Source organism: Grammomys surdaster, unplaced genomic scaffold (assembly GCF_004785775.1).
Source record: "Grammomys surdaster isolate TR1022 unplaced genomic scaffold, NIH_TR_1.0 122158, whole genome shotgun sequence".
Taxonomy (NCBI): Eukaryota; Metazoa; Chordata; class Mammalia; order Rodentia; family Muridae; genus Grammomys; species Grammomys surdaster.
Window position 1 is genome coordinate 69403 of NW_021617727.1, and position 10344 is coordinate 79746.

Genomic DNA, 10344 nt, shown 5'->3' on the forward strand with positions numbered 1-10344 from the left:
TACTGGAGAGAAACCTTATGAATGTAATCAATGTGGTAAAGCCTTTTTATGTCAGAGTAGTCTCCAGTGTCATAAAAGAACCCATACTGGAGAAAAACCTTATAAATGTAATGAATGTGGTAAAGCCTTTGCAATACCCAGTGTTCTCCAAAGACATAAAACAACACATACTGGAGAGAAACCCAATGAATGTGATCAATGTGGTAAGGCCTATTCACAAGAGAGAGCTCTCCAGTATCACAAAAGAACACATACTGGAGAGAAACCATATGAATGTAGTCAATGTGGTAAAGCCTTTGCAAGACCCACTCATCTCCAGTTACATAAAAGAACACATACTGGTGAGAAACCTTATGAATGTAATCTATGTGGTAAAGCCTTTGCAAGACCTAGTCATCTCCAAAGACATAAAAGCATACATACTGGAGAGAAACCTTATGAATGTAATCAATGTGGTAAAACATTTTCACAACTAAGTTCTCTCCAATATCATAAAAGAACACATACTGGAGAGAAACCTTATGAATGTAATCAATGTAGTAAAGCCTTTGCATGTCACAGTCATCTGCAACGTCATAAAAGAACACATTCTGGACAGAAACCTTATGGATGTAATCAATGCGGTAAAGCATTTTCACAGCGGAGTACTCTGCAATATCATAAAAGAACACATACTGGAGATAAATGTTATGAATATAATTAATGTGATAAAGCCTATTTACAAGGGAGACATCTTTGAAACTCTAAAAGACCACATACTGGAGAGAAATCTTATTAATATAATCAAAAATGAAAAAAGCCTTTTCACAAAGTTATTTTCTGCAAAAACATAAAATAGCCTATGTTGGAGAAACCTTTGCATGTAATTGTACTGGCTAGTTTTGTGTGTAACTTGACACAGGCTAGAGTTATCACAGAAACAGGAGCTTCATTTGAGGAAATGCCTCCATGAGATTCAGCTGTAAGGCATTTTCTCAATTAGTGATAAGGGAGGAGAGCCCATTGTGGGTGGTACCATTTCTGGGATAGTAGTCTTGGGTTCTTTAAGAAAGCAGGCAGAGCAAGCAAGGGAACCAAGCTACTAAAAAAAAAAATCCCTCCATGGCCTCTACATCAGCTTCTGCTTCCTGACCTGCTTAGTTCCAGTGCTGACTTCCTTTGATGATGAACAGCAATGTTGAAGTGTAAGCTCAATAAACCCTTTCCTCCCCAACTTCCTTCTAGTTCATTATGTTTTGTACAAGAATAGAAACCCTGACTAAGATAAGACAGTAATTAATGTGCTAATGCTTTTGCATGTCACACTACTCTCCAAAACATAAAGGACCCATACTGGAAAGAAACCTCATGAATGTAATCAATGAGTTAAAGACTTTTCACAACCTTGTAGTCTCTATTATTATAAAAGAACACATACTGGAGAGAAATCTATGAATGTAATCAGTGTTGTAAAGCATTTGCAAGTCACATCATCAGCAATCATATAAAAGATCCCTACAAGAGACAAACCACATGAATGATATCAGTGTGGTAAAGCCTTTGCATGTCATCATTCTTTACACAAATGAAATCACACTGGAGATAACCCCTTTTACTATAATCACTGTAGTAAAATCTTGTCAATTCACTGTCATCTGCACTTACATAATAGAACACATTCTAGAGAGTAATCCTATGAAGGTAATCAGTGTATTAAGTCCTTGCAAGTTACAGCTATCGCACAATACGTAAAACAGCACGTAATGTAGAGAAACTGCATGAAGGTCATGAATGAGGTAAAGCCTTTCCTGGACAGTCATCTCTGAATACACAAAAGAAAATGTGCAGGAGCAAACCTTTTGGATTTAATCAATGTGAGAAAGCCTTTGCATATCACAGTTGTCTCCAAATTCATGAAGAAGCACATAGTGGAGAGAAGCCCTATGAGTGTAATGAATGCGGTAAAGCCTTTGCATATCACTGTACTCTAAATACTTCAAAGAAACCACACTTTAGAGAAATAGTATGAATGAAATAAACATGGAAAAGCCTGTGCATATCACTATAGTTTCCAAAGACATAAAAGAACACATATGGTACAGAAAACTTGTGAATGTTCTAAAGTTGGAAAACCTTTTACATGCCACAGTAATCTCTGAATACAAAAATGAACACATACTAGAGAGAAACCTTCTGAAAGTAATCAATGTGCTAAAGCCTTTGCATGTCCTAATCATATTTAAATGCATGGCAGAATTCATAGTAGAAATTAACTGTGGTGATGTGAATATACTTGGGCTAAGAAGTGGCATTATTGCTGGCAAGGGTGTGGAGAAAGAGGAACATTCCTCCATTGTTGGTGGGACTACAAGATGGTGCAACCACTTTGGAAATCAGTCTGACAGTTCCTCAGAAAATTGGACATAGCATTACCTGAGGATCCAGCTATACCACTCCTAGGCATATACCGAGAAGATGCTCGAACATATAACAAGGACATATGCTCAACTATGATCATAGCAGCCTTATTTATAATAGCCAGGAGCTGGAATGAACCCAGATGTCCTTCAACTGAGGAATGGATTCAAAAAATGTGGTATATTTACACAACGGAGTATTACTCATCTATTAAAAACAATGAATTCGAGAGGTTCCTAGGTAAATGGATGGAACTAGAAATTATCATCCTGAGTGAGGTAAGCCAATCACAAAACAACACACATGGTATTCACTCACTGATTATTGGATGTTAGCCCAGAACCTTGAAATGCCCAAGATGCAACTCACAGGCCACATGAAGCTCATGAAGAAGGAAGACCAAGTGGGGGTGATTCGGTCCTTCTTAGAAGGAGCAACAAAATACTCAAGGGAGCAAATATGGAGACAAAATGAGGGACAGTAACTGAAAGAGGGGCCGTCTGAAGACCATTCCACCTGAGTATCCATCCCATGTGCAGTCACCAACGGTAGATGCTGATGTGGAAGTCAGGAAGTGCATGCTGATAAGAGCCTGATATAGATGTCTCCTTAGAGGTCTGCCAGAGTCTGACATATGCAGAGGCAGATGCTCACAACTAGCCATTGAACTGATCATGGGGTTCCCAATGGAGGAGTTAGAGTGAAGGCCATTGGAGCTGAAAGAGTTTGTGGCCCCATGAGGAGAGCAACAATACCAACCAACCACAGCTCCCAGGATCTTAACCACCAGCCTGGGAGCACTTAGGGAGGGATCCATGGCTTCAGCTGTTTATGTAAGAGCTGAGGGCCCTGCTGGGCATAGGTGAAAGAAGAGATCCTTGACTTCATGAAGGCTGGATGCCCCAGGGGGTGGGAATTTTGAGGGTGGGGAGGTGGGAGTGGGGAGTAGGCAGGGGTTACATCTGCAGAAAAGGAGGAGGAGTGAGGGGATAGGGGATTCCTGGGTGGGTAGGGGTAAGGGGACAACATAGGAAATGTAAATAAAACATCCAATAAAAAAAAAGAAAGAAAGCATAAGACATCAAAAAAAAAAAAAAAGAGAAGTGGCATTATTAGGATGTTTGGCCTTGTTGGAGTAGATATTATTGTCTTGAAAGAAGAAAATTCCTATGGTGGTGGTCTCTGGAGCATCGGCCAGGACAAAACACACACTCCTACTCTTTGGCTGGAAGACCCTCTCTTCCTAGCTGCCTTCTCATGAAGATGCAGAACTCTGAGCTCCATCTCCAGAATCATGGTTGCCTGCATGTTGCCATTGTTCCTGCTATGATGGTAATTGATTAAACATTTGAAACTGTAAGCCAGGCCCAATTAAATACTTGCCTCTAAAGCAGTTGCCTTGTTCACAGTGTCACTTCTTAACAATGAAAATTCTAAGACAGAAATTGGTACCCCAGACAGAAGTATTTCTATCAGAAGTTTGACCATGTTTTTGTTTGGAGCAATGTGGATTTTTAGACTTTGGATTGATATATGCATTAAGTGGAACTTAATGTTCCATTCTAGTAGGTATATTGAAACCATATGTACTGAGGGTGATTTGAACTTTGTATATAGTTTTTATGATGTTTTACTGAAGAACGTTGCTTCCTTTTTCCCTTGTCTGACAAGTGTCCTTGAGGCTAAGTAAGGTATGGAGGTTTATGTTTACTGAATTTTCAAATAAAGTCTCAGGAAACCCAAGCATAGCCTTTGTCCTGTGTTTGCTCTCATGGTGATTGTTTTGGTCAAACATAGTAATCTTAGAAAGGAAAAATATAAAATGTTAGATTCAAAGGGACAAGGCTCACTAGGAAGTTGAATGAAGCTAAATCCTGTGTTCAAAGATATCTGATGGTATTAAAGAAATGGTAATGTTATGGCAAGATTCCATCCACCTAAACATACGGATGTGAAGTTGTATGAAGGAGAACTGTATCATGATAGGCATTATTATTACCTGATTATTGTTTCCATGTGGACATAAGGAGATACAAGTATGTGTCAAGGATGGATTTTCATTCTATTTTGGGTTTTCTTTTTCTTTTTTTTTTTTAATAATTTACTTGTTTGTTTCATATGAGTACACTGTTGCTGTCTTCAGACACACCAGAAGAGGGCATCAAATCCCATTATTGATGGTTTTAAGCCACCATGTGGTTGCTGGGGATTGAACTTAGGACCTCTGGAAGAGCAGTTAGTGCTTTTAACCACTGAGCCATCTCTCTAGCCCCTTGGGTTTTCAATTTAAGATAATACTTAAATACTTAAGGGAATACTTAGGCCCAGGCATGGTGGTACATGCCCTAAGTCCCAGGAGATGAGAGTCAAGCAGATTTCTGGTTCAAGTCATCCTGGCCCAGAACTAGATTTAGGTAAAGAAAAGCTTAGGTACAGGCAAAGTACACACATCTATTATCCCAGCATTCAGGAGACAGAGCCATACATAACTCTGACTTCAAGGTTAAACTACTGAGTAAGTTCCAGTTTCACCAAGCTTAGGCAGTGAACTTGTTGAAAATTAGAAAGCTGATGATAATATAATAGAAGGGCCATGTTCCAGCCCCAGCAAGCAGAAGAACTCAGCAGCTTTGTCCATGTGGCTCTGGCTTTAGAGGCAAGACTAGAAGGGACTACTGACACAGTTGATATTGGTTAGCTGTTGTTAAAAATTAGCAGTGGTGAAGAAGAAACCACCATCACTGAGGTGAAATCTTTTGGGAAGTGTTTTCTGAGAGGACACTGAAGCTGTGTTTCAGAAACAGCCAAAGTTGTCATTTGTGGTGCAGATGCTCTTGGTCATGTGTAAGTATCACCAACATGGCACCAGTTTTAAGGCATGAATGTGTCATGGAGAACAGCTAAGGCTTGGCACTACGAAGGGAGTATATGACAGGAAAGCAATGAAGCCTAGTTGCTGCAGGAGAACCCAGCATATTGAATATGTCAGTGCCATGGGATGAGTAGAAAGACCAGCAGCAGCAGTAGAGTGGAGTCAACCAGGACCTAAAGTGCTATAGAGGGAAGAGCTGGAGAAGTGACCCAATCTCTTTAGAGATGCACAGAAGATCATGTGTGGAACCCAGATACTGGAACATGAAGCTGTAATACTGAAGAAAGCAGAAAGGAGTCAGAGATCTGAAAAATGCTTTGACATCAGACAAGGAGATGCAGATTTTGGAGATTGCCTTGCTCGCTTTTGGTCATCTTTTGACTCAGTGTTTCCTCACAATGGCATTTAGGAATGATGAAGTATATTTCCTGCGAATTTGGATGTATATGATGTGCTATATCTTTTGAAAATATAGGGGGCTACAGTTACATGATGGATGAATCTCAAAAGACCCTTCAACTTTGGATTTTTAACATTTTTGTGACTGCTATAGATGATGGAGACTTTTTAATTTGAACCTCATGTATTTTGCATTATGCTGTCTTAAAATATGGTCCCCATACTCTCATGTGTTTCAACAAGCATATGGAGACTAGGAAGTGGAATGTGGTAGTTTAAATATGCTTGGCTCAGGGACTGGCACTATTATGAGGTAAGGCCTTGTTCGAGGAAGTGCATTCCTTTGAAGTTCTACCCAGTACTGAAAGGGTCCTCCTAATAGCTCCCTGAATGTGTTCAGTATATTGAAGCCTTTGCATACCTCTGTCATCTTCATCATTATAAAACTATTCATACTCAAGAGAAATTCTATGAATTTTAGCAATGTGGTAAAGCCTTTATGTTATAGGGTCCACTGAGATCCAACACAATTCAAACACCAGGACAATGCAAATGATAAGAAGTTTTTGTAGTCAACTCACTACTGATTAATCAGGATCACAAATATATACTCAGAAGCTTAGCTGAATCACCCTACCCCACCCTGAGCCAGAAAGTTATAAAGATTCCAAACCTGAAAACCACAAATATCAGTACCACATTACAGCTACATTTCCCTCCAATCAGGATTTCCTTCTGTTGTTAACTTATGTCAAATTAGATAGAATGTAGGTTTTATGGTTTAGCCTATCACACCCATCTTGTGGTTAGGAACAGGCAGTTTATTTTGAAGATTAAAACATGAGTAACAGAAATTATGGTTAGGAACAGTCATTATGTTTTGGGGAAAAAAGCATGAGTAACGACAGCTGGCCAGATATTGTTAAGTACACAGGTCCCCTCTGACCTGGGACTTGAACTTCATTTCAACCTCCAGTTAAATTTAGTTTGATAACAAAAGGCAGTCCTTAGAACAATTTTTTTTTTGCTTGTTCCCAATATTTAGATATCAGTCATCTTAGAATACATAGCACAACACATATTGGAGAGAAATATTATAACTGAAATCAATGTGATAAAACCTTTTCACAACACATGTATCTATGAACATAAAAGAACATAGCCTGGAGAGAAAAGTTATGAATAATCAATCAATTCGGTAAAGGCTTAGCATGTAGCAGTTGTCCTAGAAATCACGAGAAAAAGTCATACTGCAGAGAAACATCATAAGTGTAGTCAATGTATTAAAGTTTTGTGCCTTCTGGTATCTTTAAAGAACGATAAACTCTTTAGTATGTAATCAATCTATTAAAGCATTTTCATATTACAGTAATCTTTGAGGACCTTTAAAAATACCAAAAGTAATCTGTGACTACAAAGAATTTGGTATGATCTTACCCAACACACTTACATTGAGTTACTCAAGGTTACTTATTATGTAGAAAAAAATGTGACAGGCAACAACAATCAATTCAAAGTTTATGATGTCTCTCTATTTTGTTTGCACTTGCAAACTCTTGTACATACGAAGGGCACTCATTTTTCTTTTTTAGTTCATTATGTATCTAACAACTTTGCTGAAAGTGTTTATCAGCACTAGAAGTTGCCTTTGGGAAGTTTTGGTTCACTTATGCATGCTATCATATCATCTGTAAGTAAAGATAATTTTACTTCTTCCTTTCTAGTTTATATTACCTTCATCTTCAGTTTTATTGCTCTAGCTAAACTTTTAGATAATGTAGTGAATAGATATGGAGAGAATAGACCACCTTGTCCTTTTCATAATTTAGTGGAATTATTTAGAGTTTCTCTAGATTTAATTAAATGTTGGCTATAAGCTTGCTGTAAAGTTACATAATTATGTTTAAGTATGCCCCTTGTATCCTTATTCACTCCAACAGTTTTATCATAAAGTGGTGTTGGATATTGTCAGAGAATTTTTCATCGTCTAATGAAATGAACACTTTTTTTTTCCAGTTCTACACACATTTCTATTTGATTATGGCAAAGGTGAAAATGCCACCTTCTCCACAACAGCAACCAGTAAAATTTATCCCAAAAATAACTCAGTACAAAACAGGTCTGTTTCAGAATTTAAAGAACAAAAAAAGGAAAAAAAAAAACCTTTACATGAGTTTTTAGATCCTATTTTAAAACAGGAAAAAAAAAAAAAAGAAATAAAAAGAAACAAAAACCAAATCCACCATTGTCTGCACAGTCCAGTTGCCAACCCTCCCTCTAGGCATCACTGACGAGGCTTCTGGGTCCTGTTACTTGTGCGGATTTGTTCAGATGTTTAGCTGGTGTCCATCCTTGCATTATAAGCATCCAGCTGTGCGTCCAATTCCTCTGCAGAGAGCTGCTGCTTTGAGTTCCTGCCAGTGCCTCTACCTCTTCCTCGGCTGCCTCCACGTGTCCCTCTCCTGGTACCACCACCGCTTAAACCCCCAGAGCCACGGTTTCTTGTCATTCCACCTCTGTTTATGCTTTGTGCAGATCTTCGCTGTGTATCAATCTGTGATGTGACAAGCTGGACGTTCATAGGACGGCCATCCAAAGGGACACCATTGTACTGTTTCATAGCCTTCAGGGCATCTGCTTTCCGTTCAAAGTGCACATCTGCTGTGCCTAAACTTCGTCCAGAGCGATCATAGTGCACAGCGGCTTTTTTCAACGTTCCAAATTCCGCAGACTTCCTGAATATCTGCGTCTGACACTCCGAAGTCCAGGTTTGACACAAGCAGTTTCCCACCCGTCTCCACGCAGGCTCCACCCCCGAAGCTGCTGTCCAATGGTCATGCTGCCACTTGTCGGGAAGTTGTTTCGGTCTGCTGTAGGGTGCCGGCCAGTTCCTGCCGCCGCCGCTTGCCGGCCGCGGGCGATGGCGGGCCGGTTCCTCATAGGCCCGCCGCCTCGATTCACCCGCGCAGCGGCCTGCACTGCGCCGCCGCGACCTCCCTGGGAGCCTTCTCTGCCGCGACCCCGGCCCACGCCGCGGCCTCCTCGCTGGCTCCGGTTCAGCTTAATGATGTCGTCCAAAGACATGTCCATTTTGTCGGCCATGGCGGGCACGGATTCGGGCCTCGGATCGAGCCCCCACTTTTTTTTTTTCTTACACATTAATCACATTATATTGAACCATCCCTGCTTCTCTTTAATGAGGCCTACCTCATTGATCATGGTAGATGATATTTGGATGTGTTTTCTGTTTTATTTTATTTTATTTGTATTGTTTTGTTAAGTGTATTTGCATCTGTCACTTTAAGGAAAATTGTTCTATAATCCTCTATTGTTGCTGACTCTTAATTGACTGGATATATGAGTAACCATGGGTTCACAAAATAAATCTGCTAGTGTTTTTTCTGTTTCTATATTGTAGAATATTTTGAGGAGTATCCTCATTAACTCCTCTTTGGAAGTCTGATAGAATTCTACCCTAAAACTCATGGCCTTGGGATCCATTTGGTGGCAGATTTGTAATGACTTCCCTTTTTCTAGATGTTTAGGGTGTTTAGGCAGTTTAAGTTGTTTATCTTAATTTGATTTGATTTAACTTTGGTAAGTAGAATCTATTGAGGAATTTGTCCTTTTTTTTTTTTTAGAAATTCCAGTTCAATGCAATACAGGCATATGTCTCTATCATTCTCTGGATTTCTTCATTGTCTGTTATTTTGTCCCCATTTTCATTTTGATTTCATTAATTTAGATAGTCTTTATCTTTTGTAAGGGTTTGACTATCTTGTCTAATAAAAGGCTCAAAGAACCAACTCCATATTTCATTATTTGCATTCTTCTCTATTTTATTGATTTCAGCACCCAATTTGATAATTTCTTGATTATCAAACCACTCCTTTTGGTTCATTGCTCACTCACTTCTTTCTGTTCTAGACTATAAAGTGTGCTGTTAAATTGACAATATGAGAGCTCACCAATTTTTTCATGTAGGGATTTTGTGCTATTAATTTTCTCCTTAGAAGCATTTCATTTTCTTTGTGCTCCATAAGATTGAGCGTGTTGCATACTCATTTTCATTGAATTCTAGAAGTCTAAGTTCTTCCTTTATTTCTGTCTTAAGCTAGTTTTCATTCAGTATTACAGCTTCCATGTGTTTGTAAGCTTTGTGTTCTATCTGGTTTTGTTGATATCCAGCTGTAATCCATGGTGATATGATAAGATACATAGTAGTAGCTCTTTTTTTTTTTTAAAATATTGAGACTTGCAATGTATCTGAATATGTGGTCAGTTTACGAGTAAGTTTCATGAGGTGCCAAGCAGAAGGTGTGTTCACTTCTATTTCAGTATACTGTTCTCTAAATATCAACTGTATTCATGCTCATGTTGTCAGTTAGCTGGAGTATTTCTTTGTTTAGTTGGGTTCTGTTGAATTTGTCAATTGGTGAAAGTGGGTTATTGAAATTTGTGAGTATAAGTGTATGAAGGTTGTGATGTGATTTTAGCTTTAAAACTCTTTCTTTTACAAAGGTTGGTCACCATGTGTTTAAGGCATTGATGTTAAAATTTTAAATGTCATTTTTGGTCATTTTTTTCCCTTTGAGGAATATGTAGTGTCTTTCTCAAATTCTTGATTTTTTTTGTTTGTTTGTTTAAAACTAGTTTGCTATACTTTAAAGTGGCTA

General features: G+C 38.8%; 1 pseudogene; it reads right to left on the minus strand.

The window, feature by feature from the left end:
• Positions 1 to 7905: 7905 nt before the first annotated feature.
• LOC114636112 lies at positions 7906 to 8782 on the minus strand (annotated as a pseudogene).
• Positions 8783 to 10344: the final 1562 nt, after the last annotated feature.